The following is a 10307-nucleotide window of genomic DNA, read 5'->3' on the forward strand; positions in this document are numbered from 1 at the left end:
CCTCAGCCAGCAACACAATTCCTGGTGAAATGTGGATGGTTTCAGAAAGCTCCACAGGCCCGGGTGTAATGTGGATGCCATTAACGAGTAGCACAGGCCCTGATGTAAAGTGGAATGCATGAGCCAGCAACGTAGTTCTGGTGAAATGAGGATGTATCACCCAGCAGCACAGGCCCTGATGTGGTCAATATGGCCTCACGGGGAGCACTGGCCCTGGTGTAATGTGGATGGCCTGAGCCAAAAACACTTTTCCTGGTGAAATGTGGATGGTATTGGCCAGCACCACAGGCCCTGGTGTAATGTGCATGTCCCCAGCCAACACCACTGGCCCTGGTGTAATGTGGATGGCCTTAGCCAACAACAGTGGCCCTGGTGAAATGTGGTTGATATTGGCCAGCACCACAGGCCCTGGTGTAATGTGAATGTCCTAAGCCAGTAGCACAGGCCCTTGCGTATTGTGGATGTCATCAGCAAGCAACACAAGCCCTGGTGAAATGTGGATGGTATCATCGAGTAGCACAGGCCCTGGTGTGATGTGGATGGCCTTATCCAGCACCACAGGCCCTGGTGTGGTGATGATGGCCCTTTAGGAAGAACTGTCCCTGGTGTAATTTGGATGGCATCAGCCAGTATCACAGGCCCTGGTGAAATGTGGATGTTTTCGGACAGCACCACAGGCCCTGGTGAAATGTAATTGGCCTCAGCCATGACCACAGGCCCTGGTGAAATGTAAATGTCCTCAGCCAGTAGCACAGGCCCTGGTGTAATGTGAATGGCCTTAGCCAACACCACAGGCCCTGGTGAAATGTGCATGATATCTGTCAGCACCCCAGGCCCAGATGTAATGTGGATGGCATCAACGAGCAGCAGAGGCCCTGGTGGGGTGAAGATGGCCTCACAGGAAGCACTGTCCCTGCTTTAATGTGGATGGTAGAAGCCGGCATCACAGACCGTGATGTAATGTGGATGGCCTCATCCAACAACACTGGCCCTGGTGAAATGTGGATGGTATTGGCCAGCACTAGAGGCCCTGGCGTAATGTGAAAGTCTTCAGCCAGTAGCACCGACCCTTGCGTATTGTGGAAAGCATCAGCCAGCAACTCAAGCCCTGGTGAAATGTGGATGGTATCACCGAGTAGCACAGGCCCTGGTGTAATGTGGATGGCCTCATCCAGCACCACATGCCCTGGTGTGGTGATGATGGCCTCACAGGAAGCACTGTCCCTGGTGTAATGTGGATGGGCTCATCCAACAACACTGGCCCTAGTAAAAATGTGGATGGTAACTGCCAAAACCACAGGCCCTGGTGTAATGTGCATGGCATCAACGAGTAGCACAGGCCCTGGTGAAATTTAATTGGTCTAAACCAGCAACACAGGCCCTTGTGTAATGTAGATGGCCTCAGAAAGCAGTACAGGCCCTGGTGTAATGTGGATGGCATCAGGCACGAGCAACGACCCTGGTCTGGTGAAGATGTTCTCACAGGTAGCACTGGATCTGGTGTAATGTTGATGGCATCAGGCAGTAGCACAGACCCTGGTGTGGCAAAGATGGTCTCACACAGAAAGCACAGGCCCTGGTGTGGTGAAGACAGCCTCACAGGGAACACTGGCCCTGGTGTGGTGATGATGGCCTCAAAGGAAGCACTGGCAGTGGTGTAATGTGGATGGTCTCAGCCAACAACAGTGGCCCTGGTGAAATGTGGATGGTATTGTCCAGCACCACAGGCCTTGGTGTAATGTGAATGTCCTCAGCCAGTAGCAAACGCCCTTGTATATTGTGGAACTCATCAGCCAGCAACACAAATCCTGGTGAAATGTGAATGGTATCAACGAGTAGCACAGGCCCTGGTGTAATGCTTATGGCCTCATCCAGCACCCCAGGGCTGGTGTGGTGATGATGGCCTCTCAGGAAGCACTGGTCCTGGTGTAATGTGGAAGGCCTCATCCAGCAGCACAGGCCCTGGTGTAATGTGATTGTCCTCAGCCGACACCACTGGCCCTGGTGTAATGTGGATGTCCTCAGCCAGTAGCACAGGCCCTGTTGTAATATGGATGGCATCAGCCATGACCACAGGCCCTGGTGAAATGTAATTGGCCTCAGCCATGACCACAGGCCCTGGTGAAATGTAAATGTCCTCAGCCAGTAGCACAGGCCCTGTTGTAATGTGGATGGCCTCATCTAACAACACTGTCCCTGGTGAAATATGGATGGTATTGGTCAGCACCACACACCCTATTGTAATGTGGATTGCCTAATCTAACAACACTGTCCTTGGTTAAATGTGCACGATATCGGTCAGCAGCACAGGGCCAGGTGTAATGTGGATGGCATCAATGAGCAGCAGAGGCCCTGGTGGAGTGAAGATGGCCTCACAGGAAGCACTGTCCCTGGTGTAATGTGTATAGCCTCATCCAACAACACAGACCCTGGTGCAATGTGGATGGTTTCGGACAGCAAAACAGGCCCAAGTGTAATGTTGATGCCATCAACGAGTAGCACAGGCCCTGGTGAAATGAGGATGGTATCAGCCAGCAGCAAAGGCCTTTGTATATTGTGGATGGGATCAGCCACCAAGAAAGGCCCTGCTGAAATGGAGATGTCCTCAGCCAGTAGCACAGGCCCTGTTGTAATGTGGATGGCCTCATCTAACAACACTGTCCCTGGTGTAATGTGGATGGAAGAAGCCGGCATCAAAAGCCCTGGTGTAATGTGGATGGCCTCAGCCAACAACATTGGCTCTGGTGAAATGTGGATGGTATTGGCCAGCACCACAGGCCCTGGTGTAATGTGAATGCCCTCAGCAAACACCACAGGCCCTTGTGTAATGTGGATGGCATCAGCCATGACCACAGACCCTGGTGAAATGTGGTTGGCCTCAGCCATGACCACAGGCCCTGGTGAAATGGAAATGTCCTCAGCCAGTAGCACAGGCCCTGTTGTAATGTGGATGGCCTCATCTAACAACACTGTCCCTGGTGAAGTATGGATGGTATTGGTCAGCACCACACACCAGCCATGACCACAGGCCCTGGTGAAATGTGGTTGGCCTCAGCCATGACCACAGGCCCTGGTGTAATGTGAATGGCCTTAGCCAACACCCCAGACCCTGGTGTGGTGATGATGGCCTCACAGGAAGCACTGTCCCTGGTGTAATGTGGATGGTCTCATCCAACAACACTGGCCCTGATGAAATGTGGATGGTATTGGCCAACACCACAGGCCCTGGTGTAATGTGCATGTCCCCAGCCAACACCACTGGCCCTGGTGTAATGTGGATGGTTTTGGACAGCACCACAGGCCCAGGAGAAATGTGGATGGTATTGGTCAGCACAAAAGGCCCTTGTGTAATGTCGATGGCGTCACAGGAAGCACTGTCCCTGATGCAAAGTGTATGGCCTCAGCCAACAACAGTGGCCCTGGTGAAATGTGGATGGTATTGTTGAGGAACACAGGCCCTGGTGTATTGTGAATGTCCTCAGCCAGTAGCACAGGCCCTTGTGTATTGTGGATCGCATCAGCCAGCAACGCAAGCCCTGGTGAAATGTGGATGGTATCAACGAGTAGCAAAGGCCCTGGTGTAATGTGGATGGCCTCATCAAGCACCACAGGCCCTGGTGTGGTGATGATGGCCTCACAGGAAGCACTGGCCGTGGTGTAATGTGGATGGAATCAGTCAACAACACTGACCCTGGTGAAATGTGGATGGCATAAGCCAGCAAAACAAGCCCTGGTGTAATATGGATGGCATGAGCCAGCAACGCAGGCCCTGGTGAAATGAGGATGGTATCAGCCAGTAGCACAGGCCTTTGTATATTGTGGATGGGATCAGCCATGAACACAGGCCCTGGTAAAATGTAAATGGCCTCAGCCAGCACCACAGGCCCTGGTGTGGTGAAGATGGCGTCACAGGAAGCACTGTCCCTGGTGTAATTTCTATGGTCTCAGCCAGTAGCACAGGATAGCCTCATCTAACAATACTAGTCCTGGAAAAATGTGCATGATATCGGCGCATGTAATAGTGAGAAATGCACTGTCTTGACGAAATAAAGCGTTTTTGTACAACTTCATATAAATAGCTGTAACTTTTGATAGACGACTCAGACACACATATTCATGGCTTGATCTTATAGACTTCAATATCCCCGTGCTGGGCAAACAGGTTTTGCAGCTGTTTGAGCTAAGATTTTCAAGTTATTCACATAATGAAAACCTATACTTTGTTTCGTGCGAGTTCCCCATTCAAATGAATTGAAATCGCAAGAAGCGCACTGTCTTGACGAAATAAAGCCTTTTTGTATAACTTCATATAAATAGCTGTAACTTTTGATAGACGACTCAGACTCACATATTTATGGCTTTGCAGCTGTTTGAGCTAAGATTTTCAAGTTATTCACATAATGAAAACTTATACTTTGTTTCGGGCGAATTCCCCATTCAAATGCATGTATTAGTCAGAAACGCACTGTCTTGGCGAAATAAAGCCTCTTTGTACAACTTCATATAAATAGCTGTAACTTTTGATAGAAGACTCAGACACACATATTTATGGCTTTATCTTATAGACTTCAATATCCCCGTGCTGGGCAAACAGGTTTTGCAGCTGTTTGAGCTACGATTTTCAAGTTATTCACATAATGAAAACCTATACTTTGTTTCGGGCGAGTTCCCCATTCAAATGCGTGTAATAGTCAGAAACGCACTGTCTTGACAAAATAAAGCGTTTTTGTACAACTTCATATAAATAGCTTTAACTTTTGATAGACGACTCAGACTCACATATTCATGGCTTTATCTTATAGAATTCAATATCCCCGTGCTGGGCAAACAGGTTTTGCAGCTGTTTGAGCTAAGATTTTCAAGTTATTCACATAATGAAAACCTATACTTTGTTTCAGGCGAGTTCCCCATTCAAATGCATGTAATAGTCAGAAACGCACTGTCTTGACGAAATAAAGCGTTTTTGTATAACTTCATATAAATCGGTGTAACTTTTGATATACGACTCAGACACACATGTTTATGGCTTTATCTTATAGAATTCAATATCCCCGTGCTGGGCAAAAAGGATTCCCAGCTGTTTGAGCTAAAATTTTAGAGTTATTCACATAATGAAAACCTATACTTTGTTTCGGGCGAGTTCCCCATTCAAATGCATGTAACAGTGAGAAACGCACTGTCTTGACGAAATAAAGCCTTTTTGTACAACTTCATATAAATAGCTGTAACTTTTGATAAGTGACTCAGACTCACATATTTAGGTTCAAGGTTCAAGGTTCAAGGTCCTTTATTTGTCACATGCATAGTTATACAAGTATAACACACAGTGAAATGTAGCCTGACACACTCCTCGACATGTGCAAAAATGGGGGGGGGGGGGTGTAGAGGAAGAACATTATATATATATACATATAGTATATACACTGGGTGAATGTGCAGTAGTAGCAGCAAGCAGGTGAATTCTGTACATTAATATGAATAGACATCTGACTATTTTACAGGATAGACAATATAAACATATTTAAAATTAAAGGAATTTGAAATGTACATTGTGCCTTGGTTTAGTGTCTGGAAGAGAGTCCTGTCTCAGTCAATTATAGATGATGTGAGAGGGCGGGTGTGTGTGTTTAGGGCACGGATGGCTTGGGGATAGAAGCTCCTCTTGAGTCTCTCTGTCCTTGCCCGGAAGATGCGGAACCTTCTACCAGATTGCAGAAGTTGGAACAGTTTGTTGCCAGGATGGGACGGGTCCTTCAGTATCTGCGCTGCTCTAGTCCGGCATCTCCTGGTGTAGGTGTCCTGAAGCGGGGGGAGAGCAATCCTGCAGCAGCGTTCTGCTGTACGGATCACTCTCTGGAGAGCTTTTTGGTCCTTCACACAGCTGTTCCCAAACCACGATGTCATGTTCTGTGTGAGGACGCTCTCCACAGCGCCTGTATAGAAAATCCTGAGGATCTTTGGAGAGACCCTGAACTTCCTCAGTTGTCGTAGGTGATACAGGCGCTGCCTAGCTTTTTTGGTCTGGACCTGAATGTGTGCGGCCCATGTCAGGTCTGAGGAGATGTGGACACCAAGATACTTGAAGGACTGCACCCTCTCCACTGGAGCTCCATTGATGATAATGGGCTTGTAGTCTCTGTGCTGACCCCTTCTGAAGTCCACCACCAGCTCCTTGGTCTTGCTGACGTTCAGCTGGAGGTGGTTGTCCTGGCACCACGATGCCAGATTCTTCACTTCATCCATGTAGGCCGCCTCATCGTTGTTGGAGATGGCACCCAACACCACTGTGTCGTCAGCAAACTTCACAATGGTGTTGGAGCCATGGGTGGCCACACAGTCTGAAGTGTAGAGGGAGTAGAGCAGTGGCGAGAGGACACACCCCTGAGGTGCTCCTGTGTTGATGGTGATGCTGTTGGAGAAGCACCTGCCCACTCTCACCACCTGAGTTCTGCCAGTGAGGAAGTCCAACACCCATGCACACAGACGGCTGTTAAGTCCCAGATCCCTCAGCTTTGTGAACAGTCTGGAGGGCACTATTGTGTTAAATGCTGAACTGTAATCAACAAACAGCATTCGCACATAGTTACCCTGTTTCTTGTCCACGTGGCTGAGAGTGGTGTGTAGGACGTGGGCGATGGCATCCTCTGTGGATCTGTTGGATCTGTAGGCGAACTGCAGCGGATCTGTGGTGTCTGGGATGGAGGAGGAGATGATGTTCTTCAGCAGCCTCTCAAACACCTTCATTACTACCGAGGTAAGTGCAACTGGCCGGTAATCGTTCAGGGATGAGGGTTTGCTGTTCTTGGGCACAGGGATGATGGTGGATCTTTTGAAGCATGTGGGGACCACGGACTTCGCCAGGGACTCGTTGAAGATGTAAGTGAACACACCTGCTAGCTGGTCAGCACAGCAGCGCAGCAGACGGCCGGTGATGCCGTCTGGCCCCGCCACTTTCCTTGTGTTCACTCTCCTCAGTGCCGCTCGGACGTCATGCTCCGCGATGCTGGTCACCGGTCTCTCGCTGATGACGTCACTGTCCTCGGTAGTCAGGCGGTAGATAGCATTAGCCGCCTGGCTAACCTCGAAACGGGCGTAGAACTGATTCAGCTCGTTGGTGAATGCAGAGTCAGCGTTGATCAGCGCAGTGTCCCTGGCTTTGTAGTCCGTAATGGTGCGTAGTCCGTGCCACATACTCCGTGTGTCGACCTGGTGGAAGCGGGACTCCACACGTTCCCGGTACCAGCGTTTGGCATCTCTCACCGCGCGCCGCGCGCCGTATGAGGCCGCTTTGTAGGCGCTCATATCGCCAGTGGCGAGACCCGCGTTGTAGGAGGCGGTCCTGGCGTTTACTGCAGTGCGGATCGATCTGTCCATCCACGGTTTCTGGTTTGGGAATGTGGTGACTCTCGCAGTGGGGATAATCTCCTCCACTAGCATATTGACGAAGCATACTGCTACTTCCGTAAACTCGTTGATGTCGACTGCGCATGCTCTGAACATGTCCCAGTCTACGTCGTTGAGTGCGTCCTGTAGCGTAGCTTCTGATTGGGCAGTCCACGTTTTACTTCCCTTTACTTACTTTATGGCTTTATCTTATAGAATTCAATATCCCCGTGCTGGGAAAACTGGTTTTGCAGCTGTTTGAGCTAAGATTTTCAAGTTATTCACATAATGAAAACCTATACTTTGTTTCGTGCGAGTTCCCCATTCAAATGCATGTAACAGTGAGAAACGCACTGTCTTGACGAAATAAAGCATTTTTGTACAACTTCATATAAATAGCTGTAACTTTTGATAGAAGACTTAGACTCACATATTTATGGCTTTATCTTATAGAATTCAATATCCCCGTGCTGGGCAAACAGGTTTTGCAGCTGTTTGAGCTAAGATTTTCAAGTTATTCACATAATGAAAACCTATACTTTGTTTCGTGCGAGTTCCCCATTCAAATGCGTGTAATCGTCAGAAACGCACTGTCTTGGCGAAATAAAGCGTTTTTGTACAACTTCATATAAATAGCTGTAACTTTTGATAGAAGACTTAGACTCACATATTTATGGCTTTATCTTATAGAATTCAATATCCCCGTGCTGGGCAAACAGGTTTTGCAGCTGTTTGAGCTAAGATTTCCAAGTTATTCACATAATGAAAACCTATACTTTGTTTCGTGCGAGTTCCCCATTCAAATATGTGTAATAGTCAGAAACGCACTGTCTTGACGAAATAAAGCGCTTTTGTACAACTTCATGAAGTTAGCTGTAACTTTTGATAGACGACTCAGACACACATATTCATGGCTTGATCTTATAGAATTCAATATCCCCGTGCTGGGAAAACAGGTTTTGCAGCTGTTTGAGCTAAGATTTTCAAGTTATTCACATAATGAAAACCTATACTTTGTTTCGGGCGAGTTCCCCATTCAAATGCATGTAACAGTGAGAAACACACTGTCTTGACGAAATAAAGCCTTTTTGTACAACTTCATATAAATAGCTGTAACTTTTGATAGACGACTCAGACTCACATATTTAGTAGTGCCCATTTACATGCATGTAATAGCGAGAAACGCACTAACGTGGTGAAATAAAGCCTTTTTCATGGTCTTCATAAAGACAGCTGTAACTTTTGATAGAAGATTCAGATATACGTATTCATGGTTTTATCTTATAGAATTCAATATCCCCGTGCTGGGAAAAAAGGTTTTGCAGCTGTTTGAGCTAAGATTTTCAAGTTATTCACATAATGAAAACTTATACTTTGTTTCGGGCGAGTTCCCCATTCAAATGATTTGATTTCGCCAGAAACGCACTGTTTTGACGAAATAAAGCGTTTTTGTACATCTTCATATAAATAGCTCTAACTTTTGATAGACGACTCAGACTCGCATATTTATGGCTTTATCTTATAGAATTCAATATCCCCTGTCCAAAATGTGAACATTGGCACATTTTGGACAGAGAGGACAGATGGTTTGAAAGAGGAGTGAAAGAAGCCATCTATGTCCACTGTGAGCGACCATCTTTGAACAGAGGCGGTGGTTTATGACACCAACTCTCTGCCATCTATAATCCAGTTTTGAGATCCCTTCCCAGACGCCTTAACGCCCACTCACATCCTGGGCCATCTGACCTCAGGAATTCGCATGATAAGGTGGGGCCAGGTTTCACAATGAACTCACCCGAAACTCTGGCTGATTGTGACCCACACCCAGTTTCACACCTTGGCTCAGGCAATTGTCCCTCTGTGGGGGATACTCCCACTAGGTTTATATCTGGGACTCTCCACCATTTGACCTTAGAACTGAAGAAGCTTCTCGGATGAGAGGTGAAACGTCTTCAAGCAACTTAAAGAAGTCCAGACGCTTTTCTTTGCAAGCTCCTTTGACTTCTATCACCCTGCTTTACTTTTATGTTAGTAACACTGTGAATATGATTTAGTATAGTTTTGTTAATTCTTTTTATCTATGGACCAAAGATATTTTGGACTTATTTCAGAACTGAAGGAGACAGTCTTCCATCATTTTGTAGAGAAACTAAATGCAGTGTGAACTAGAATACTTTTCTCTCTTGTAGAACCTTAAATATGACTAAATGCTACGCAGCTAAACTTGCTCAGTCTTTTAAAAAAAGAAAAAAAGAAACTGCACTACGCTTTTTAGAAAATTATTTGTTTTTTAATGTAATGGGGTTTTTTTTAGATGAGGGCCAACAACCAGTCAGATGAGGTTTTTAGGAAATCATAAAATGTTATCAGAAATTAACACCAAACAAAGTACTTCAAAACCTTTGGAAATTCAGTGAGTTCTAATTTTAAGGATTTCAGAGATTCTTAATTTGCAAAGAGCTTCTGCCTTCATAAACGAAGGCTAGAAGATGTAACTGCCCTGTGATAATACAGAGGCTGCATCGAACTACATATCTGTTTGCAATCATAAACGTGTTTAATTGTACAGAGAAGGAGGTGGAAAAAGTGATCATTAGTTTCCCTGCATTATGATCATTTTTATGCCCCAGTTTGTACCTTTCCTGCACCATTTCATGATGCAAATATCTGTACTTATGAAAAGCAAAATAGAAAAATTAGGCATCAGGTACTCATATACTCAATGACTGAGGCTCTCAGATTTTGACATGTAGACATGTAGACACGCCTCACTCTTCTGTGCTTTTTTTTGTGTTTGCCTGGTTCCAGATGTGAGAGTCGAAATTGTTCTGATATCCAGGTGCTTTTATTTCTTTTGACTGGGGAGATAGCTACTGATAAATAAAAGAAAATAAAATATATTTCAATTAATAATAGCTCACATG

Source organism: Aulonocara sp. 'chitande type north' Nkhata Bay, linkage group LG14 (genome assembly GCF_057382095.1).
Source record: "Aulonocara sp. 'chitande type north' Nkhata Bay isolate Kocher_YH1m ecotype deep benthic linkage group LG14, A_spYH_male_GT1.1, whole genome shotgun sequence".
Lineage (NCBI taxonomy): Eukaryota > Metazoa > Chordata > Actinopteri > Cichliformes > Cichlidae > Aulonocara > Aulonocara sp. 'chitande type north' Nkhata Bay.